The sequence below is a fragment of the Mobula birostris genome, chromosome 29 (assembly GCF_030028105.1).
Source record: "Mobula birostris isolate sMobBir1 chromosome 29, sMobBir1.hap1, whole genome shotgun sequence".
Lineage (NCBI taxonomy): Eukaryota > Metazoa > Chordata > Chondrichthyes > Myliobatiformes > Myliobatidae > Mobula > Mobula birostris.
The window spans coordinates 20,472,540-20,496,993 of record NC_092398.1 but is presented as its reverse complement, the minus strand read 5'-3'; positions in this window follow the sequence as shown (position 1 = coordinate 20,496,993).

The following is a 24,454-nucleotide window of genomic DNA, read 5'->3' as shown; positions in this document are numbered from 1 at the left end:
CGGACTGCAGAGCTGCATCAGGTTCGGCGTCTGCTGGAAACAAATGAAAAGCATGGACAGACAGTGGAATTTCTAGCTGTAATGAGACCATACTGCGATGCTTTTATAGATTTATACAAACTAATCTGCATATCCCTGACTCTGCCTATTACATCTGCCTCATGTGAACGGAGTTTCTCTTGCCGCAGACGCGTCAAAAACTACTTAAGGAATAGCAGCGGCGATGCTCGGAACAGCAGCTTGGCCCTGTTGGCCATAAACAGCCGGAGGACCAAAGCACTTTACATCCAGAAAATCATTGATGCTTTCGCCACCAATCACAACAACAGACGGATTGTTCTTCTCTGAAAATATTAATGGTGAGTGCAGTTGATTTTTTAAAAAGTTGGGCCAAGACTAATGCTGATTATTATTATTATTATTATTTTGTACTGGATACACCATAGTCCTTACGTTTCCTGCAAATCCTAAAATATTACATTTACTGCTATTAAGCCTACTGGTTTTGCTTAGACTTCCAAGCGGTGATTCTGTTGATTCTTGTTTTAAATTCAATACCCTCATTAACTGAGTTATTGCATGGTCAGAGTACGATTTGTCCAACGCCTGTTAAAGCCTTGCATATGTTGTTTGTCTTATTTGTCTTTAATAACGGTGTATCTTTTGGCATTGTTGTCCATGTAATGCGAATAGCAGTGGGGTCGTTTTATGTTTTTCATTTGAAAAGCACGCATTTGACGCTGATTACGAGATTGGTGCGTGATTCCTTTTGTCCGCTGTTGCTCGGATGTTCTGTTTTTTTTTTGTTTATGCTCCGTGTAGCCTAGGTTGTCTCCGGTGCGGTTGACACTGTAACAGTTCAGTTCTATATTATATTTATCAATTGCTGTTGCTTGTGAATCAACAGAGGCATTTATAGTGGGCAGAGAATGCTTCAAACTGACGTCTGGCCTTGTGAATACATATTACCATACAGTGCATTCCACAACACCATCACTGAATAATGCAGCCCCTCCGGAGCACCAGTAAGAAAAAATCTCTGGCGAGACCACTGATGGCAGGGAGGAGAAGATGGCGGCGCGCTGCGCGTGCGCAGCTCTCTAGTGAAAATGATATCGAATCTGTTAAATAGGGGCCGTGGACAATTCTGATTTGATGGAGAATGGACGTGAAAGTACAGAGGAGCATCTGGACAAATTTGTGAAACGCCCGTTCGCTGCTGTCATTACTGTGTGGTCGTGAACCTTCCGGAGGGTGGGCCTCAAAATCCCCGGCCTTGCCTGCTGTTGGCGAACGAGAAGGAGGTCGAGTCATTCTGGCAGAGGCGGCGCTCGGTACTTGGTCTCGGAGAGCTAATCAAAGCTCGAAGTTTTCGGATGACTCTGAGTCGGATTGTGGTCGGCTGGCAGGGAAAGTTTTTCTTCCTTCTCCCGTCCGCGTGAGATGTGGGACATTTGAGAAACATTGAACTTTACTGTCCTCACGGACTTCTTCATCAAGTTATGGTATTGTTACACTGTAACTATATGGTATAATTACGTGGTTTTGTCAGTTTTTTTCAGTCTTGGATTTCCCTGTGTTTTGTGATATCAACCCGAAGGAAATAATGTATCATTTCTTAATGCATGCATTACTAAATGACAATAAAAGAGGACTACGTGTCTTCATAATCATAATGACCTTCTTCGTTTCCTTTTGTAAGCTTTTAAAAACTTCCCAATCCTCTGCCTTCCTACTAATTTTTGCTTCCTTGTATGCCCTCTCCTTTGCTTTAACTTTGGCTTTGACTTCTCCTGTCAGCTGTGGTTGCATCCTTATTCCATTCGAAAATTTCTTCTTTTTTGGAATATTCCTGTCTTGCACCTTCCTCACTTCTCTCAAAAACTCCAGCCACTGCTGCTCTGCCTTCCTTTCCGCCAGTGCTCCTCTCCAGTCAACTTTAGCCAGTTCCTCTCGCATGCCACTATAATTTCCTTTACTCCACTGAAATACCGACACATCAGATTTCGGCTTCTCTTTTTCAAATTCACAGTGAACTGAATCATGTTATGATCACTGCCTCCTACGGGTTTCCTTCACCTCAATCTCTCTAATCACCTCGGGTTCATTGCACAATACCCAATCCAGTACGGCCGATCCCCTAATTGATTGGTACATACAAACATCATCTGTGTTATCAACAAGAATATGAAACCACCGGTTGGACTGCAGAGTATGAAGTTAGATTTCCTTCAGTTCGCAATCTCCGGGCTCTACCGTCTGGTAGCGGTTAGTCCGATTCTATTACAGCTCTGGGTTTTAGAGTTTGCAGTTCAATCCCTATGCCCTTTGTCTGGAGTTTGTAGGTCGTACTCGTGGATTGCGTGGATTTCCCCAGAGTGCCCCAATTTCCAAGCACGTCCAAGATCTACCAGTTAGCAAGTTAATTGGTCATTGTCCCGTGATAAATTTAGAAATAAGTCGGTGTTTGCTGGCGGTACGGCTGGAAGGGCCAAAAGAGCCCATTCCGTGCTTTATCTTGAAATAAAATTCGTTGTTGTTATTTTCTTCATTGCTGCATTCTCGGAGTCTTCTGAGGTCACCGATCTATCCAACCTACAGACCGTTCAACAGCAAAAGCAGAAAACGCTCGTTACAGCAAAACTTCTTATTTTTGCAACTTTACAAAATCTGACTGGATCTGCTGCCAGGTGTTTATTTTGCTATGAGGAGTCAATGAAATACTTCCAATAGAGCAATTGCTCTCTTCTTTTTATCTGACTTCCACCCATGAGCTCCTGCCTTTATACAAGAAGTTGAAAACGGATGAACTCCTAACTACTCAAGTGCTGGCCGCAAGGGGGAATGTTCATAACACACAACATGCTGGAGGAACTCAGCACATCAAGCAGCATCTATGGAAAGAAATATGGAGTCAAGGATTTGGTCCGTGACATGACGACGACAGTATCGTCTCAAAACGTCGACGCTTTAAAAACTCCGTTCAAAGTTTAAAGCATATTTATTTCCAAAGAATGCTAACAGTATGCAGCCTTGAGGTTCGTATTCTTACAGATAGCCACAAAACAACAGAACACCATGGAAGTTGTTTATAAAAACAAACCCACACAACAAGACCATCAAACGTGCGAAGAGAGAAACAGAACATTCCAGCAACAAATACCGAGCAGGAAAACTAAACATCAAACCGCAGAATCTCCAAAAATAACTCCACCATCTACGAGCCGTCGAGACGAAATAACCCGTCCTGGAGTTGCTTACTGCCACAGCCACAGACTCACTCTGAATGACCTGAGTTTTAATAGCTGTGTAGAAAATTATGAGGGGTATAGGAAGTATAAATGCAAGCAACATAAACACAAAATAATCTGCAGATGCTGTGATCAAAGTAACACTTTCAGCACGCTGGATGAACTCAGCAAGTCGGGTAGCATCAGTCAGAAACGATAAATGCAAGAAGGCCTTTTCAGTTGACATTGCTTAAGGCTGGCTTCAGAGCAATGAGTTAAGGGCGAAAGATGAAATGTTTAATAGAAAGATAAGTTGTAAGCTCTGCACAGAGAAGGTGGTGAGTGTGTGGAATGAGCTAGCAGCGGAGTGCCAGGTTGGATTTCAAAACTGAAGAGAAATTTGATAGGGCATGGATGGAAGGAGTGTTGTGTGTCAGTTCATGGTGCAGGTCCTTGGGTCGAGGGACATTGACAGATCGGCAGAGATAGATGTCCTGAAGGCCCTGTCTCTGTGCTGTAGTGTTCCATAACGTTATGACTTTCACTCAACTTAGGCATTATCCTGGTGAATACTCACAGCATCTTTTGTATTTTTTCCATATTTTTCCATTTTCGGGAGACCAGAACCAATTGTTTTTGATGAGTGTGCCTACAAAATGTATGTTACCGTACGGACGAAGGCAACAGCTATTTCTTTTTTTTTAAATTTGTATTTTTATTTGGATAAGAAATTTACAAGTATCACGAACTTTTTTCACATGTATAACCTTTTCCATTTTTTTTATATTTGTATAAAACTATAATTATTTATACATTCCTAAGTACACATTAAGATGATATAAAAAGAAATTAGACACTTAAATAAATAATTATGTGCAGTTGAAATTCCACTCTATTAGGCTGAGTAATGATATTAGTTGTTAAGAAAAATAGTCATAACAGTGGATCAATAATAATTTCCATATATCTCTTCTGGACCATTTCTTTCTGGTCCAAATTCTTGTATATAAACTTATGTAACTACCATTGTAGGTGTTTATATCCTAACTTGTTCATGTTTGCTCCTACCCCCCAAAAAATGATCCAATCCTTATGTACTTATTCACTTAATTTTTTAATTTTTTATCCGTTTCCCAAATCTTTTCCTTTACTTGTGTTAATTCTCCATTTTCCAGAAAAAAAACAAAAACAGTGAACATTTAGACCAGGGGTGCTTACGTTAGCAATATTACTGTGTTGATGAGAAGAGCAGTATAAATCATAAGGAGAGTCATCTAAAGTCTTCTCGCTTTGGGGTTATATATTCAATCCATTTATTCCAAATTTGATAAATTTTTTCTGTTTGAATTGTCAGAGAGTAAGTAATCTTTTTCATTTTAAATATTTCCAAGATAATTTCGTGCCAATCTTCTAATGTAGGTGGTATTGGATTTAGCCACTTTCTGGTGATTGATTTCTTACTTGCCGCTAAAATGGCCTGCAGCAACTTTATATCTTTCTTCTGTTCAAGAAACAATACATGCCCCAAATAGAGCGTCTCAAAGTTCAGCGGTATCTGGGTCTTAAGTACCTTAACTTATGTTCTATGAATACCTTTCCAATATAAACTTAATTTAGGGCAATCCCAAAAAATATGGAAATGATTTGCCTCCTTGGAGCCGCAGCTTCTCCAACACGTCACGTTTGTGTCTTTATATTTTTCCTGATATGGGGTCTTGAAGTATCTCATAATATTTTTCCAACAATGTTCTCTCCAAGTCAAAGAGTTAGCCGAAGACCACTGAAAGCTGCATATTTTCCTCCAAGCCTCCTCTGAATGTACCAACCCGCTTCTTTCTCCCACTTCTCTTTAATATACAATGTGTTTACATTTTTAGCATGAGAGAGTGCATTATATAATCGAGGAAATGATTTACTTGGTATTGAATTATAGGCCGAATTCAGAATCTTGAAAAATTGTAATTCTACTGTTGATATGTCTGTATATCTACAACTCTGGTTAACATAGTGTCGTACTTGAGGGTACCTAAAAAATTCATTGTGTTCTAGGCTATGTTTGCCCTGCAGGATTTGGAAACTTTGTAATACTCTTTTATGTATAAATGAGAGGTAGGTTGTAAGACCTTTCTTTTTCCATGGTTCAAACCTGTTATCTCCTCTGTTGGGAAGGAATTCGGTATCATATGCACACCATCTGAAAAGTTTTAACATGTTATTGATTCCACATGAATTAACCACCTTCTGCCATACTTTTAATGTAAGTTTTATCCAACTGTTTTCAAACTTTTCCAATTGGGCCATCAATCCTTTGTCTGCTATTGAGGCCTGCAGAGGAAAACTGTCAACCAATGCAAATTCTATTTCCTTCCATCTAGCCGTATATTCCCTGTTACACCAAAACAACAGAGAGGTTATTAGTGAAGCATAAAAATAATTTCTCAAACAAGGAAGTACCATACCTACTCCTTCCTTCCCTAACTGTCTGGTATTATATCGAATTCTGGGTTTCTTTCCTTGCCAGATAAAGCGGGAAATCCATTTGTCCCATTCCCTGAATTAATTCTCATCCACCCCCACAGGTAAAGTCCGGAAAAGATAGAGTAACCGAGGAAGAATATTCATTTTATGGTTGTATCCTCGAATTTAAACTTAAAAAGGAGATAAGATTCCATCTATGCATATCTGCTCTTATCTCTGAAATTAATTGCCCATTATTTAGCTGTGACAGCGTTGAAAGATCCTTCGGCAGAGTTATTCCTAAATATTTTAATGACTTAGCTTCCCACTATATATCCTGCAGTTTTTTGGATGATGTATAATTTAGGGACATAAACTGCGTTTTCTGTACATTTATTTTATAACCTGATATTTTCCCAAAGTCATCCAACAGTGTAAACAATGATATAAATGATTTTTCTGGTTCACTCAGATAGACTAAACAGCATCTGCGAATAACGCCACTTCCTGTTCAATCCCTGCCACCTTGATACCTTTTACAATTTCCCTCTGTCTTATTAGTTGGGCAAAAGGAGAGGAGAAATTGGGCATCCCTGTCTAATTCCTCTCTCTAAAATAAAGGAGCCAGCGAGGTCCTCATTTACCTTAATTCGAGCTGTAGGGCTGTCATATAAAGTCTGGATTACTTTAATAAACTTTTCTTGAAAGTCGAAGCTTCCTAACGCTCTGTATAGGGATGCCCAACTAACTGAATTAAAAGCTTTCTCAGCGTCTAATCCCACTACCATTGTCTCTGTCCCGTTCTTAATAACCTGATAGTATGTGTAGAGTTCTCCTTATGTTGTCCTGTGTTTGACTTTGTTGAATAAATCTAGTCTGGACTCAATGGATTAGGCCAGGTAAAAGCTTTTCCAATCGGCGCGCTAATATAGATGTAAATAAATTGTAATCTAAATTAAGAGCGCTAACTGGCCGATAATTACCACATTCTAGTTTACCTTTACCCTCTTTAGGAATAACTGAAATAATCGCTTCTCTCCGGGAAGGTGAAGTTTCTGCTGTCTGCAAAATCCAATTAAAGGTGTTAAGTAGTACTGGGGCTAACTGTCACTTCAGTGATTTGTACCACTCTGAGGTAAACCCATCAGAACGTGGAGACTTTCCAGCCATTAATCCAGAAATGACCACATTCCGTTCTTTGACAGCTACTGGTTCTAATAGGCATTCATTTCGTAAATCTGTAAATTTGGGTAGATCTAAAGAATTCAATAAAGTGTCTATATAGGGCTCTTTAGAGTCCCGGGGTTGGGAGTACAGCTGTCGATAATATGTTTCAAAGCTCTCTTGAATTTTCCCTATGGTACTCTCCACATGCTTTGTCTTTGGATTCTTTATTTTATGAATTGTATTGTCTGCTTGTTGTTTTCGTAATTTATATGCTAACAATCTAGCTGATTTACCTCCTACTTCATAATTCTTTTGTCTCAGGTAAAGAAAATTTCTTTGAGTTTCCAATGTATAAATATCATCAACTTCACTTTGCAATTTCTTAATTTCCTGTTTTAAATTAGAATTACTTTCGTTGCTCTCTACAATTTGAAGTTGTTTTAATTTTCCTTGAAGGTCTGCTAATTTATGTGCATTGATTTTTTTCATGTGAGTAGTAATGGAAATAATTTTTCCTCTCAGTACAGCTTTCAATGTATCCCATAAGATCACTGGTGATGTTTCTCCCGTGTCATTAAGGTCTAGGTGTTCTTTGCTTTCTCCCCTTAATCTCTCCATTACTTTCATGTTATTGAGTATATGTGAGTTTAGCCTCCATAGTGTTTTCCTCATTTTCCTTTCCAGGGTTAGAGACATAGAGACTGGGCTATGATCTGACAGATCAATTGTTGCAATATTACAGTTTTTTATCCTGAGTCTATCTGTATTAAAGATAAATACATAGTCTATCCTTGAATAGGCTGAATGAGGGAAAGAGTAATGTGTATAATCTTTACTAGTGGAGTGAAATTCCCTCCACACATCTATAATTCCCAACTCCTCCATCAATAAATTCATTTCCCGAGTCAGAGGTTTATTCTGAGTAACTGTTCTTGAAGAATCTAATGCAGGATTTAACCTAATATTAAAATCCCCTCCACGGATTACTACCCCTTGAGAGCTGACCATTAGGTCAAAAATGTGTCTATAGAATGACCATTCACAACCTGTTAGAGCAGAAAGATTCAGCAATGTTATTTCTGTACCTTCAATTCTTCCTGTAATTTTTACAAATCGTCCATCTTTCTCTTTAGTCTCTGAAATATGTTCATAATTAAGAGTACTTGATATTAAAGTAGCTACCCCTCTTTTGCGGCTCAATTTATATGATGCATAAATGCATGCTTAAAGTCCATTCTTTTTAATATTTCATGTTCGGATTGGCTCATATGTGTTTCCTGGCGGAAAGCTATTTGTGCCCTCTCTTTTTACAATTTAGACATAATGTTATTTCTTTTAATTGGTTTCAAAATCCCATTAACATTATAGGAAATATTTTTACCAGTTCAATTTACATTTTTCTCTGGTAGAAAAAAAACACTGTCCTTTTCTAACCAAACAGTAAGCAATCCCTTCTCAACAGTAAACTAAAACATATAACCACACCCTAGGCATTTTTGAACGTATAACATCTGAAAATTTTCCCCGACTTTCAACAGTGAGGCCTGAACCCGCCTCAGTTCAGAGGGATAACCTCTATCTTGACCCTGTGTCAAAGGGCCCTCCGCAGTGTGAATAACCATAGAGAAATCTCTCCTATTTATGTCTCGACCATATTGCTATCTTTCAAGTTATTCTGTCTAGTTTATTTTCAGTTAGCAGCTTTCATTTTACCTTTAAGTCCGATTTACTCTTTTCAGTCATTTCTCTTCATTAATGTGTACTCTCTGTACATTCGCGTCTGATTATTTGCAGCTTTTCCTTATAGTTTGACACTCAGGTTTGTGTGGACCGTCCTCGCCGCACTGGCTGCCACGACTTCTGCCGAATCCTCTCCAGTAGCGACTCCGGTTGGGTGACAACTTTAATAGGTAGTCCCCGGTCCGCCAGGACCGACGTTGCCTCCTCCGCCGTAGCGTAAATTTTTGTCCCTTCGTCGTAAGAGACTCTCGGCCGAGCTGGATACAGGGTCTGGAATCTGAAGTTGTTTTCCTTCAGGATTCTCCGTGTTTCCACATATTCCTTCCGTCTGGCAAGGACACCCGGTGCGTAATCGTGGTCTAAATTGATTTTACAGTTACTCCACATGAAACCTTTCTTTTGCCATGCCCGTTTAAGCACCTCTTCCTTCGTTCTGTAACTGAGAAATCTGACTCGAATCGATCTGGACTGGGCGCCTGCCGGAGGCTGTGGTGCCAACGCGCGGTGAGCCCTTTCGATCTGTAGGTCTTTTGCGTCCGGTATATCAAAGTTCTCTCTAAGCAGCTTCTCCACGAAGGGAATCATCAATCCGGGTTTACCTTCAGTTCCTTCAGGAACTCCGTAGATCCTCACATTTTCCCTTCCTGAGCGGTCTTCTTGGTGTATTAGCTTCAACTGGAGCTGCTCTTGTAGCTTTAGCATTTCTGCTATCACTTCCTCTGCGTTTTGTAGTTTCTCCTCAATTCTTACAATCCTCGCTTCGTCTTCATCTATCCTCAAATTAGTTTTTACTATGTCTCCTTTAATATCTTCCAGTTGTTTGTTGTTATCTTGTCGGAACTCGCGAATGTCACTGAGAATCAAAGACAGATTCACAGAGTCTTCCTCACTATCTCCGTCCTGGCTTGCCGTGGGAGAGCTAGGCCCGTCGCCTTGCTGCGTCTCTTTGTGTTTATCAGCCTTCGGAGCGGAATTTTTAATCTTGTTCTTAGACATCATCCTTGCCCCTTTTATTAATATAGTTATACAATATTAAGTATTTGTCTAATTTCGATTTTGGGGCAGTTTATCTTCTTTTTTGTCGAGAGACATTTTCCTTACGCCACCATTCCCTTGATGACCCGGAAGTCCCCTCCGGCAACAGCTATTTCAAAGACTATTAAAGCCTTATGTACTCCAGAGGAGGAAATCTGAAATAGTAATAATAAATAGACAAACAATCGTGTTTCAGTTTCTGTAACTCATTAGTCAACATTTATTTGTATAATATATGAATTCTGGTTGACGTTCATTCTTTTGTATTGCGTTTCCATCAACCACAATGAGCAGGGGTTTCGTGATGTATGGGTCAATTCTCCAGGTCCGAACAATCAAATCGTCGTTGCTTATTCTGCCAAATCAGCTTGCTCTATTGACGCTCTATCCCCTCCGGCAACAGCTATTTCAAAGACTATTAAAGCCTTATGTACTCCAGAGGAGGAAATCTGAAATAGTAATAATAAATAGACAAACAATCGTGTTTCAGTTTCTGTAACTCATTAGTCAACATTTATTTGTATAATATATGAATTCTGGTTGACGTTCATTCTTTTGTATTGCGTTTCCATCAACCACAATGAGCAGGGGTTTCGTGATGTATGGGTCAATTCTCCAGGTCCGAACAATCAAATCGTCGTTGCTTATTCTGCCAAATCAGCTTGCTCTATTGACGCTAATGAGTCATACAGTGAGATATAAACACAGCAGTGCACGACGCCGAAATTGAAAATAAACACTTTCGAAAAATAACGCTAACTCGGCGAATCTCGTTTGCTTTTTATTGACAATGTAAACCAATTTAATGTAAGCACATATTTTAATCCATTCCTCAGCTTCTCCCTGAACTTCTTCTGTGCTAGTCCGTAGATATACGTGTTGGTGCAAGTGCAGAGAAACTCCAGCATAAAGCCAACCTGCTGTAGGATATATCTTGGGTTGGTGTGGTATCTGTCTCTGTAGGTATAATTTTCCACTTGCCAGGTCATAGAATATACAACTCTGGGTGTCCACTGTAAAATGAAATTGGTTGATATAGGGAACAATAAAACAATCGACTTTCTCCGACTTTCCACCTCTGCATCCTTCTGATTGTCGCTAATATTCCGCAGTACCCGGCGGACTTTATTTGCCGCTAGTATATGTCTGGCAGTTAATGTATTGAACAGAAGCATTAAGCAGATTGGAGCCACTGCAGTCAGAATACCGTCACATAACTGGTATGCTCTCCAGAAGGGTGACGTTAACAATGCTGTTGTGACGAGACAGCGTTTAGAATGCATAGCAAAGTAAAATGGCAGAGCTTTTGCGTAACACGCTATACATACAGATACCACCATCACAATCGCTGTTTTCTCGGTGCAGTATCTTTTTCGCAGCTTCTGACAGCAGATGGCGATGTAGCGATCGAAAGTAAAGGCGACCGTAAACCAAACGGAACAGTCAGAGTTTGCGGCCCGCAGAACAATTATTACAGCACAACCTGGAGTTCTGAAGAGGAAATTAGCAAAGACATAGATAAAATTAACTTGTTCGAAAATAACAGCCACGATGACGACCATCAAATCTGCTACTGCCATGGCCACCAAGTAGCGGGTGATGCATTTGGAAAGGCCACATTTTCCCCGGGATAGGATCACAATCGCCGTTAAATTAACTGAAAAAAAATATAAAGCATGTTAACATATCTCCTAGTCCCCACGTTGGTGACTGCGAATTGAGTTCCTCAGTAAAAATAATAGACTGCAGCTGATAAGACTGAAAGTGCACAAGCAACTTTCAGCAGATACCTCCGCTGATTTATGTTCTGAGGTAAAGAGACCACAAAGCAACGGGGTGCGTTGTTATGTTTTAAGTAACAGCCGAAAACCTTCCGTTTATTCTGTTAACTATGATACCTGTTGCACGCAGCACAGGACATATCGAGCACATTCCCATTGTTTGAAGGTATTGGTGATTTAGGAGGAACAGAACATACTGGGTGACTTATTTGAAATTCACAGTATTTAACTTTATGACGTGCGTTAAATTGACTACCGAAAATGGAATAAATATATATTTTAAGTTGTATCTGTAAACTCAGTGGAATGTATTGCAGCTGTCAGCGGAGGTTGTTCGAGTTGGCAGACGAAAGCTTCTGATCGCACGAGGTGCTAAACGGCTGTCAAGGCTGCCTGGGCCAGGATATCATATCATTCCCGTTCACAAGAGCCTTTATTCTTCTGCTGTTCCTCCTTGCGGTACGGAGATAGCAGCAAACCCTCCAAGCCTGGGGCTCATGTCACTGCTTACGGGACAAAAGTATGCTTATTTGAAGAAACACAGAGAAACTTGTTTTAAAGTTTTTTTAAAAAAAAGAAACAAAAGCAAATCAACTCAGTAAGGTCACGAATTTGTTTATAGATTTCCAGCAAGTTCTTATCAGAATAACACAGAAGAAAACTTCAAAATAAATGTATTTCAGAGTGACGATAACATTGATAAGTTAATGTGGGGAAGTCGAAAACGTGATGAAAAGACATGACAATTTGGATTTTCATTACTTCTATGGAAAAGGTGGATTTGGCGAATTCTGCAAGACAGCACATGCCTTCATCCCGGACACTTCAATGGCGAATGTTTGCGTTGTGAGTGTATAATCGTATTTACGTTTGAAAAGGTAACCCACGGAAAACTCCATTCATATGGCGAGGGAGTGACCAAATTAAATTAAACACTGCCTTCTTGTCAGCTTTCTTAGCTGTCCTGTACGATATTTTGAATACAATCGTGTTGGGATTGCCCAGTGGTGGCTGGATATATAGAATTGAATTGTAACTGTACTCAATTTCCAAGACAGATTTAAACTAGTTAGGCATCAAGAATTACATTGCAGAACACAATATTTGTATTTTCTTCTCACACAGTTCCCATTTGTCTGAAATAATACAATAGACTAAACATCTCGGTGGTAAGATAAAGAGAATGTCGAAAGCCGTCAGTGGATTGCATTCGGCGCAAGTACGAAAATAAGAGTCAGTCCCAGCACCTTACCAGGAATACCGACAGCTGCGAGTACAGGATAGTAAATTCTGACGATGTTGTAAATTGCTGGATATCCCATTCTGTATCTGAATCACCGATAAGCTCCATAATCTGCTAACACGCCTCTGAGTTCCTTTCTTCTAAGAATTCTTGTACGCCACGAGTAGGTCAATTTATGCGAGTACCTCTTCAATCATTATATCTACAGATCCCTGAACAAACACTTAGTCTGATCTATTTTTATCATGTTGAAATTGTGCAATAGATTTAACTCTTCAGGTGATAGCACTTGAACATTGTTTGGGAAGGGCTTCCATGGAGAACGCTGCACGTTTTATTCTGCATCACCAGGTAGTTTTCCACATCGATCCCTGAAAAACATGTCATAACAAGTTTAAACGCATTAAATTCCCGGTCACTTACACCACTTGGAATTGGATTAAGTAAGTTTATTGTCGCATGTGATAAAAACTCCCTGCAAGCGAGTAATTTATGTGCTGTTTTATCTCTTCAGTAGGATTTACTCTGGAAACGATAGTCAAAAGCTGATATTATATAAAATGAAATGTTTAGTTTATCCCTGCATGCTCGTAATATCAAAAAACCTGCAGTTAACCTGACAACGACCTGAGATGCCCCTCACAGTCAACCGTGTGAAGGAAAGTTGTGACAGACCCTGGTTCTGTACAATGCACAATGACTCCGCATACGCCACGTATGCGCTGTGTGCTTGTCAGAATTCACCTGTTCGACGATGCGATTGGAATGAACCAGTAATACTAATTTTGTGTATAATGTTTAGCGAGAAACTATGGTCACTTTGTTATCCAGAACGTTGTTTCATGTTGTTGCGGTGATTACAAAAATAATTTGATTCTCTCTCACACTCATTGCTAAGAACAGTTCTTAAAATATCTAAACTATACTAATTTTGTGAAATTTCTACAATATCTGATGAAGCATTGGTGTACTATTGTCACATATCGATTAAAAACTAAACAAAAGAATACCGTTGTTATTAAAATTAACCGAGACAGTTTTCATCAGAATAGTCCGAAATATCCTTGCAATTGAGAAATGAGTGTTCTTGGCAATACCCTTATCTCTAGTGTTACCAGCTTTAGCTGAGAAAAGGGAAACATAATATCATCAATAAAATAAAATGCCACCGGTATTCCAAAACGGATGTCCGTATGTACCCTGGTCGGTGTGTGCTCTGGACAGCATCTGTTCTCCATGTAGGGAGCGGCTGCAGCCAAAACTTGCCGGAGGTGTAAATTTGCTATTGGAAAATAGAGGTGTCTACCGGCTCGGTTTGCGCCGCCGTTGTCTTGTGCTCGCCAGAGCTCGTCCGGACTAAGCGCTGGTGCAAGTACCTGCATCAGATACTGGAAGCAACACGCTAGTGTTGCACTGCTGAATATACACGCACGCACCAGAAGACCCGAAAAAGATGCAGCAGAATTCAAATTCGCCTAAATACACAGTAGGCAACAGCTGCTGAAATTGTTTCTCAGGGTAGCAGTCCAGTTAAAACTGAGTTACACTCAAGCAGTTTACAGAAGATGCACGTGGATTGGACATTAGATATAAACACATTCATATTGCGTGTATATCATTGAGTAGTGCAGCTTGAGTCTGGCGTGAGAGTATATGGCGACAAACTTCATCTAGGTTGTGACACAACATCCGGTCATACCAGTAGAACGACAGAACAATTACAGAATCCCAAAAGACATATTAAACAAAGTAATTCATGAACTTGCACAAGATCTTGAAAGAAACCAACCTAAAGACCACAACCATCCTATGCAAGACAATATGGTTGGTGTCACCACCCTATGTGTTACTGAAAATAAAATTATGGAAAAGAGCATCTCCAGACCACGACAGTAAATCCACAGAATGATTAGGACGGCGCGAGGCTTACAGACGAAACTACCTAAACTTTGAGCACAACATGAACAGGATCTATTGCCAGGGGCCAATCAAATTGACCTTACATGGCAAAACAGAACAAATCTTCAAAATTTTCAAAAATCGTTCATATTCTCAATGATATTACCACTATTCTTAGGAAAACTAAACATTTGAAGAACTAAACATAATAACATACCGCGCAGTATTATCATCACAGTAGTGTAATGGCTCTAAAATAGAGGCATCATCAATAAAAACATTAAAACTGCGTAATAAAACGAAGACATCGAAACAGCGGCAGAGATGAAAAAATGGAATTGAACCTTCAAGAGCAGAAAGAGTCCGCCTATTGGAGAATAAGATGAGTACTGGAAAAACATAGTAGAATTTAAAGATAGAATAAAACTTGGTGCATACATAGCCAGATGAAGTTTACACATGAAGTGCGTCAGTCATAATTATGAAAACATAATTATCAGTTGAGAAACGATGAAAAACGTTTCTGTAGGATATTGAAATTTCATGCAATGCACATAAGTGTTCGCAACCAAGCACAGTTTTATGACAGGCATGGAAATAATGAAGCATAGGTTTAATATCTGGTAAAATACGATGAAGTACTATCAAGAAACAAGCATAATTCGGGAGGAAAATGAAAGCACACGCAATAACGAAGACATGTGAACACTCGAGGTTGCAAAGTATATACTGAAAGTGGGTATAAAACTAGTAACATCTAGAAAAGTACCGTCAGTAATAATATTGATACAAAAAAGTTACTATCTACATCTTTATGCATTAATGCATATCAATATTTTTCGTATAAATCCTGAAGTGTCGAATTATTGACGGAAAGGAAATAATATCCATTAAGTAAAGTAAAAATGACAAATAACTCACCAAAATATAGCCTATTGCATGTTTACTAACTACGAGGGGTGAGTGGTAAGTTCGCGACCTAAGGTAGAACGAGATGAGTTATACGGCTCTCTTTACAAGCACATGCAAGTCAACTCTTTGAGTGATTATGCAGAAAGTTTGTAGTTAATGACTCATCAGTTAATAACTAATCGGGGTGATGGATAAGTTCATGGCCTAAGTTAGAAGAAGATGAGTTATTAACTTCACACTTTCTGCATAATCACTCAAAGAGTTGTCCTGCATGTGCATGTAAAGAGAGCTGTATAACTCATCTCCTTCTACCTCAGGACACGATCTTATCAATCAGCCATCTGTGGACACTTTCTGGAGGTCCAATATCCGGATGCTCCACGACCGCTGGACTAAGTGTGTAAATGTAGGAGCGGACTATGTTGAAAAATAAATGTGCTAGGTTTTCTAAAATTGAATCCTTCTACCCAAGGCCACGAACTTATCAATCACCCCCTGTATTCAGGAGGTCAGTGTGGATATGGTGGAGGATTACAAATACCTGGGGATACGAATTTACAATAAACTGGACTGGTCAAAGAACACTGAGGCTGTTTACAATAAGGATCAGAGCCGTCTCTATTTCCTGAGGAGACTGAGGTCCTTTAACATCTGCCGACGATGCTGAGGATATTCTACGAGTCTGAGGTGGTCAGTGCTATCATGTTTGCTGTTGTGTGCTGGGGAAGCAGGCTGAGGGTGGCAGACACCAACAGAATTAACAAACTCATTCGTAAGGCCAGTGTTGTTGTGGGGATGGAATTGGACTCTCTCACGGTGATGTCTGAAAAGAGGATGCTGTGTAAGTTGCATGCCAACTTGGTCAATGTCTCCAATCCACTACATAATGTACTGGGTGGGCACAGGAGTACATTCAGCCAGAGACTCATTCCACCGAGATGCAACACAGAGCGTCATAGGAAGTCATTCCTGCCTGTGGCCATCAAACTTTACAACTCCTCCCTTGGAGGGTCAGACATCCTGAGCCAATAGGCTGGTTCTGGACTTATTTCATAATTTACTGGCATAATTTACATATTACTATTTAACTATTTATGTTTCTATTACTATTTATTATTTATGGAGCAACTGTAACGAAAACCAATTTCCCCCGGGATTAATAAAGTATGACTATGACTATTTATACCATTGTTACTCTATGCATCTCGCAGCTAATCCACACTAATTTAGATTAGCGCAATATACTTTCAAGGAGCAGGAAACATGTTGTGATTGTGTGGAAGGACGTGAAAAACAACTGATAATTTCTGCCATTGTAAATCAAGGCCAGCTGAAAAGCAGAGACATTTTATGTTTCCACCTGGACGATCAAAAAGCTGTTGATTCTGTCCCACACTTTTGTCTTATTGATGTTCTTACTATCCGTATAAGTTACACCCAATTCTTGTGAAATCCATACAACAACATTTGAATTATTGGCGCATGATAATCACGCTAACCAACAAAAAAAAACAAAAAAAAAAAAACACTCACCATTTTCTAAACCAACCTAAACATTTTTCTGGGCTACTCTCTAAGCCCACTATAATTTTGGCTTGCTTTAAACCAAGCCTCGCATATGCTGAAGTTGTGGAGATTAGGATATCAAATTGCAAACGCTAAATTAGTGGACGATTTGATCTAAAATGCATCGTCATATGTCAAACTACAGCAGTTTATCGAATCAGTAAAATAGGTTCTAAGCATACAATAATGAACTTTGTCCCAGAAAAGTGCCGAAACTGAAACGTAACGAGAGTCACAATCGGGATAGTAGAACAAAGACAGATCTGCAGGATGCAACGCAGACGAAGAATGATTACGATCTGCTGGGATATTAACAAGCAGATGCATAGGTCATAGTGCGATGAAAGGAAAACTTCCGACAGAATTTACTACGAGGCTTAAGAAGCTTCCCCGAACAGAGCTGAGTAAGAAAGATATAGCAAGGCCAATAAAGACTTTCGTTACAACGATATTAAAGTATCTGGAACATTTAGAAAGGAAAACAGGAAATCAAGTTGGAAATTAAATAAGTGGAATGAACACTTGAACGCGTTTAGAATAACACTAGGTCGGACAAAAGGAAGGAGGAACATAGATAAAACATCTACACCACAGTCAGTTCACACTTCTGAGTATATTATTTTCATAAACGAAACACGACTCAGTACTCCGTGAGGCCATATAAAATTCTGATGAGAAGTATACACCATTAAACTTACATGAAAGCACAACTCAGAAAAATGAAGAAGTTACCATCTTAGAAGAAGAAGTTAACCAATAGAAGAGCATCCCTCCTAAAGAAGACTATGCACGATATAGTTGGAAGCCTCCGCACGATATAGTTGAAGGGTTCTTCCCAGAAAGAGAATGGTTCCTTGTGGGAATACATGACCCAGTGGTTGACACAAAAAAAAAGAAATCAGAAATACACAATAAAATATCAACAAATTCAAGACGATGTATGCAGGAAACGCCTGGAGAAACCAGAAACAATTCAATACGTGAGAGGATGATGCAGCAATTTTACACAATCTGATCATTTCACTGGCACAATCAAGTGGCAATCATCCTGACCAAAATCTTGCTTCAAAATAGAAACTCCGAAAAAAACTAACTGACCATAAGTACACGCCTGATCCTGGTTTAGAGTGAAATTCCTAGTTTTGGGAACTAGGCAGAAGACTGAAGAACAGGACCTGAAGGGTGGCGTTCTCAGATTGCTGCCCGTGCTACGTGGTAGTGATGGTGGGAACTGGAGGAGAAGGCAGTTGAATGCATGGCTGAGGAGTTGGTGCACGGGGCAGGGTTTTAAATTTTTGGATAATTGGGATCTCTTCTAGGGAAGGAGGGACCTGTAAAGATTGGATGAGTTGCATCTGAACTCGAGAGGGAGCAATATCCTTGCAAGTAAGTTTGCTAGCATGGATACGGGAGGGTGTAAACTAATTTGGAAGAGGGATGGAACCCGGAGTGATAGAGCGGTGAAAGAAGTGCATGGAGTAAAGCAAGATCTAACATATAGAGAGGCTTTGAGGAAAGAGAAGCAGAATAAAGGGTGTAAAGGTAGTAAGGTAGAATGGCTAAAGGGCGTGTACTTCAATGCAAGAAGCATCATGAACAAAGGTGATGGACTGAGAACTCGGTAAATACATGGAATTATGATGTAGTGGCCATTACAGAGACTTGGTAGGCACCAGGATAGGAATGGATTCTGAATATTCCTCGATTTCAGTGCTTCAAAAGGGATGGGGTGGGGGAGCGGAGGACGGGAGCGTTACTGGTCAGGGATACTATTACAGCTACAGAAGGGTTGGGTAATGTAGCAGGATGCTCTTTTGAGTCAGTATGGGTGGAAATCAGGAACAGGAATGGAGCAGTTACTCTATTGGGGGTATTCTATATGCCCCCTAGGAGCAGCAGATATACCGAGGGGCAGATTAGGAGGCAGAATGTGGAAAGGTGCAAAACTAACAGGGTTGTTATCATGGGTGACTTTAACTTCCCTAATATTGATCGACGTCTGATTAGTTCCAATAGTTTAGACAGGGCAGAGCTTGTTAAGTGTGTCCAGGACGGATTCCTGTCACAGTATGTTGGCAGGCCGACTAGGGGGAATGCTATTCTAGATCTAGTATCAGGTAACGAATCAGTTCAGGTCACAGATGTCTCAGTGAGTGAGCATCTGGGGGACAGTGACCACCGCTCCCTAGCCTTCAGCATTGTCATGGAAAAGGATAGAATCAGAGAGGACAGCAAAATTTTTAATTGGGGAAGGGCAAATTATGAGACTATAAGGCTCGAACTTACCGGTGTGAATTGGGATGGTGTTTATGCAGGGAAATGTACTATGGACATGTGGTCGATGTTTAGAGATCTCTTGCAGGATGTTAGGGATAAATTTGTCCCGATGAGGAAGATAAAGAATGGGAGGGTAAAGGAACCATCGGTGATAAGTGAGGTGGAAAATCTAGTCAGGTGGAAGAAGGCAGCATACATAACGCTCAGGAGCAAGGATTAGATGGATATATTGAGACATATAGGGTAGCAAGAAGGGAGCTTAAGAAGAGGCTGAGAAGAGCAAGAAGGGGGTCTGAGAAGGCCTTGGCGAGTAGGGTAAAGGAAAACCGCAAGGCATTCTTCAATTATGTGAAGAACGAAAGGATGACTGGAGTGAAAGTACGACCGATTAGAGATACAGGTGGAAAGATGTGCCTGGACGCTGTGGAAGTGAGAGAGGTCCCCATTGAATATTTCTCTTCGGCATTCACCAATGAGAGGAAACTTGATGACGGTGAGGACAATATAAGTGAAGTCAATGCTCTGGAGCATGTTGATATTAAGGGAGAGGAGGTGTTGGAGTTATTAAAATACATTGGGACGGATAAATCCCCGAGGCCTGACGGATATCCCCCAGGCTGCTCCACGAGGCGAGGGATAAGATTGCTGAGCCTCTGGCTAGGATCTTTATGTCCTCGTTGTCTACGGGAATGGTGCCGGAGGATCTGAGGGAGGCGAATGTTGTTCCCTTGTTCAAAAGAGGTAGTAGGGATCGTCCGGGTAATTATAGACAAGTGAGCCTTACGTCTGTGATGGGAAAGCTGCTGGAAAAGGTTCTGAGATAGGATCTATGGGCACTTAGAGAATCATGGTCTGATCAGGGAGAGTCAGCATGGCTTTGTGAAGGGCAGATCGTGTCTAACAAGCCAGATAGAATTCTTTGAGGAGGTGACCAGGCATATAGATGAGGGTAGTGCAGTGGATGTGATCTATATGGATTTTAGTAAGGCATTTGGCAAGTTTCCACGTGGTTGGCTTATTCAGAAAGTCAGAAGGCATGCGATCCAGGAAAGTTTGGCGAGGTGGATTCAGAATTGGCTTGCCTGCAGAAGGCAGAAGATCGTGGTGCAGGGTGTACATTCGGATTGGAGGGCTTTGACTAGTGGTGTCCCGCAAAGATCGGTTCTGGGACCTCTACGGTTCGTGATTTTTATTAACGATCTAGCTGTGCGGGTAGAAGGGTGGGTTGGAAAGTTTGCAGACGGCAAAAAGGCTGGTAGTGTTGTAGATAGTGTAGAGGATTGTCGAAGATTGCAGAGAGATATTGATAGGATGCAGAAGTAGGCTGAGAAGTGGCAGATGGAGTTCAACCCGGAGAAGTGTTAGGTGGTAGACTTTGGAAGGACAAACTCCAAGGCAGAGTTCAAAGTAAATGGCAGGATACTTGGTAGTGTGGAGGAGCAGAGGGATCTGGGCGTACATGTCCACAGATCCCTGAAAGTTGCCTCTCAGGTAGATAGGCTAATTAAGAAAGCTTATAGGGTGTTAGCTTTCATAAGCCGAGAGATAGAGTTTAAGAGCCGTGAGGTAATGATGCAGCTCTACAAAGCTCTATTTATGCCACACTTGGAGTACTGTGTCTATTTCTGGTCACCTCACTATGGGAAGTATGTGGAAGAATTGGAAAGGGTAAAGAGGAGATTTACCAGGATGTTGCCTTGTTCAGAGAGTATGTATTATGATCAGAGATTAAGGGAGCTAGGACTTTACTCTTTGGAGAGAAGGAGGTTCCAGAGTCCGAACCGTGTGCCAAATTCATTTATCCTGTGATGGATACTTCATCGTCGAGGTGATAGAAGGCTCCCAATGAAAGGTCGTTCCCCACTTGTTCAAAATAGAATGCCATGCTAAAAGTCGAGCTTATTGTCATATGCACAGATAAATGCATGCAGAGGTGGAATGAAAAACATTCCTGCTGAAGATTCACATGTATATAGGAAGCCTTCAGAAGAAAAAAACATATATACAAGAAATAATGCATACTGAAGAATGTCAACATTTTATCATATTCTCAATTACCTACATGCATAACTGGAAACACACAATACAGCAAATGCGTAGCACTCACAAGAAAAAAAAATCGAACCTCAGCTAGATGATGTCAAATTACCGATATGAAGGAACATTGTTTTTGATGAGTGTGCATACAACACGCATGTTATCATAAGGAATAAATGCAACAGCTATTTCTGCAACTATTAAAGCCGAATGAACTCCCGTGGAAGGAAAGCTGAAATAATAAAATTAAATAGACAAACAATCGTGTTTCTGATTCCGTAGCTCAATAGTCAATAGTTGTTTGTATACTATATGGATTCTGGTTGACATTCATTCTTCTGTGTTGCTCTTCCATCAGCCACAATGAGCAGGGGTTTCATTAGGTATCGGTTAATAGTCCAGGTACCAACAATCAAACCGTCGTTGTTTAATCTGCCAAATCAACTTGCTCTATTGAAGCTAATCAGTCATACAGTGACGTATAAACACAGGAGTGTGCGAAGCCGAAATTGAAAATAAACACTTTCGAAGAATAGCGTTAAATCGGCTAATCTCGTTTGCATGTTATTGACAAAATAAACCAATATAATGTAAACACGTATTTTATTCCATTCCCCAGCTTCTCCCTGAATTTCTTCTGGGTCAGTCCGTAGATATACGTGTTAGTGCAAGTGCAGAGAAACTCCAGCATATAGCCAACCTGTTGTAGGATATATCTTGGGTTGGTGTGGTATCTGTCTGTGTAGGTATAATTTTCCACTTGCCAGTTTATAAAATGTACAACACTGGGTGTCCACAGTAAAATGAAATTGGTTGATATAGCGAACAATAAAACAATTGACTTTCTCCTGTTCTCCAACTCTGCATCCTTCTGATTCTCGCCAATATTCCGAATTGCCCGGCGGACTTTGTTAGCCGCTATAATATGCCTGGCAGTTAATGTGTTAAACAGCAACATTAAGCAGATAGGAGCCACTGCAGTCAGAATACCGTCACAGAACTGGTATGCTCTCCAGAAGGGTGACGTTACGAATGCCGTTGTGGCGACACAGCGTTCAGAATGCACGGCAAAGTAAAATGGCAGAGCTTTTCCGTAACACGCTATACAGACAGATACCACCATCATAATCGCAGTTTCTTCTGTGCAGTATCGTTTTCGCAGCTTCTGACAGCAGATGGCGATGTAGCGATCAAAAGTAAAGGCGACCGTCAACCAAACAGAACAGTTTGAGTTTGCGTTGCGCAGAACAATTATCACAGCACACACCGGAGTTCTGAACAAGAAATTAGCAAACATGTAGATAAAATTAATTTGTTCGAAAATAACAGCCACGATGACGACCGTCAAATCTGCTACTGCCATGCTCACCAAGTAGCGGGTGATGCATTTGGAAAGGCCAAATTTTCCCCGGGATAGGATCACAATCGCCGTTAAATTAACTGAAAAAAATATGAAGCATATTAATATATCTTCTGGTACCCACGTTGGTGACTGTGAATTGAGATCATCAGTAAAAATAATAGACTGGAGCCGATAAGACTGATAGTACTCCAGCATCTTTCATCAGATATCGCGGCAGATTTACGTTCTGAAGTAAAAAAAAACCCAGAAAGAAACCTGGGAGCAGTGTTGTGTTTTAAATAACAGCCGAAAACCTTCCGTTTGTTCTGTCAACTGTGGTACCTGTTGCACCCAGCAAGGGGCAGATCGAACGCATTCCCATTGTTTGAAGGTGTTGGTGACTTACAAGGAACAGAACATACACTGGGTGACTTATTTGAAATTCACATTATTTAACTTCATGGCGTGCTTTAAATTAACTACTGAAATGGGGAAAAATATATATAAAGTTGTCTCTGTAGACTCACTGGAACATATTGCAGCTGTCAACGGAGCTATTTCGAGCTGTCAGAGGGAAGACTTTGATCTCACTAGATGCTAAACGGCTGTCAAGGCTGCTCGGAATGGGATATCATATAATTCCCGTTCACAAGAGCCTATATTCTTCAGCTGCTCGCCCTTGCGGTACGGAGATAGCAGCAAACACTAGAAGCCTGCGGCTCCTCTCACTGCTTACGGGACAAAAGTATGCTTGTTTGAAGAAATACAGAAAAATTTATTTTAAAGTTTCTCTTTAAAAAAAAGAAACGAAAGCAAATCAACTCAGTAAGGACACATACTTGTTTATAGATTTACAGCAAGTTCTTATCAGAATAACACAGAAGCAAACTTCGAAATAAATATACTTCAGAGTGACGATAACATTGATATGTTAATGTGAGGAATCCAAAAACGTGATGAAAAAACATCACAATTTGGATTTTCTTTAATTCTATGGAAAACATGCATGTGGCGAATTCTGCAAAACAGTACATGTCTTCATCCCGGACACTTCGATGGCAAGTGCTTGCATTGTGAGTGTATAATCATATCTACGTTTGAAAAGGCAACCCACTGAAAACTCCATTCACATGGCGAGGGAGTAACCGATTAAATCAAACACCGCCTTCTTGTCCGCTCCCTCAGCTGTCCTTGCCGACATTTTGAATACAATCATGTTGGGACTACCCAGGGGTAGCTGGATATACAGAATTATATTGAAAACTGTACTCAATTTCTCAAAAGAGTTTCACACCAGTTAGGTATCATTAACTATATTGTAGAACATAATATTTGCATTTTCTTCTCATACAGTTCCCATTTTCTGAAATAATACAATAGAGTTATCATCACGGTGGTAAGGTAAAACGAATATCGAAAGCCGTCAGTGGAGTGCATTCAGCGGAAGCACAAAAATACCAGTCAGTTCCAGCACCTTACCAGGAATGCCGACAGCGGCGAGTACAGGATAGTAAATTCTTACGATGTTGTAAATTGCTGGATATCCCATTCTGTATCTGAATCACCGATGAGCTGTATAATCTGCAAACACACCTTCTTCAAGTAATTCTAAGACGCAACGAGTAGCGTCAATTTATGCGCGTACCTCTTAAATCATTATATCTACAGACCACTGAACAAACACTTAGTCTGAACTATTTTTATCATTATGAAATTGTGCAATAGATTAACTCTTTAGCTGATTGTACTTGAATGTTGTTTGCGAAGA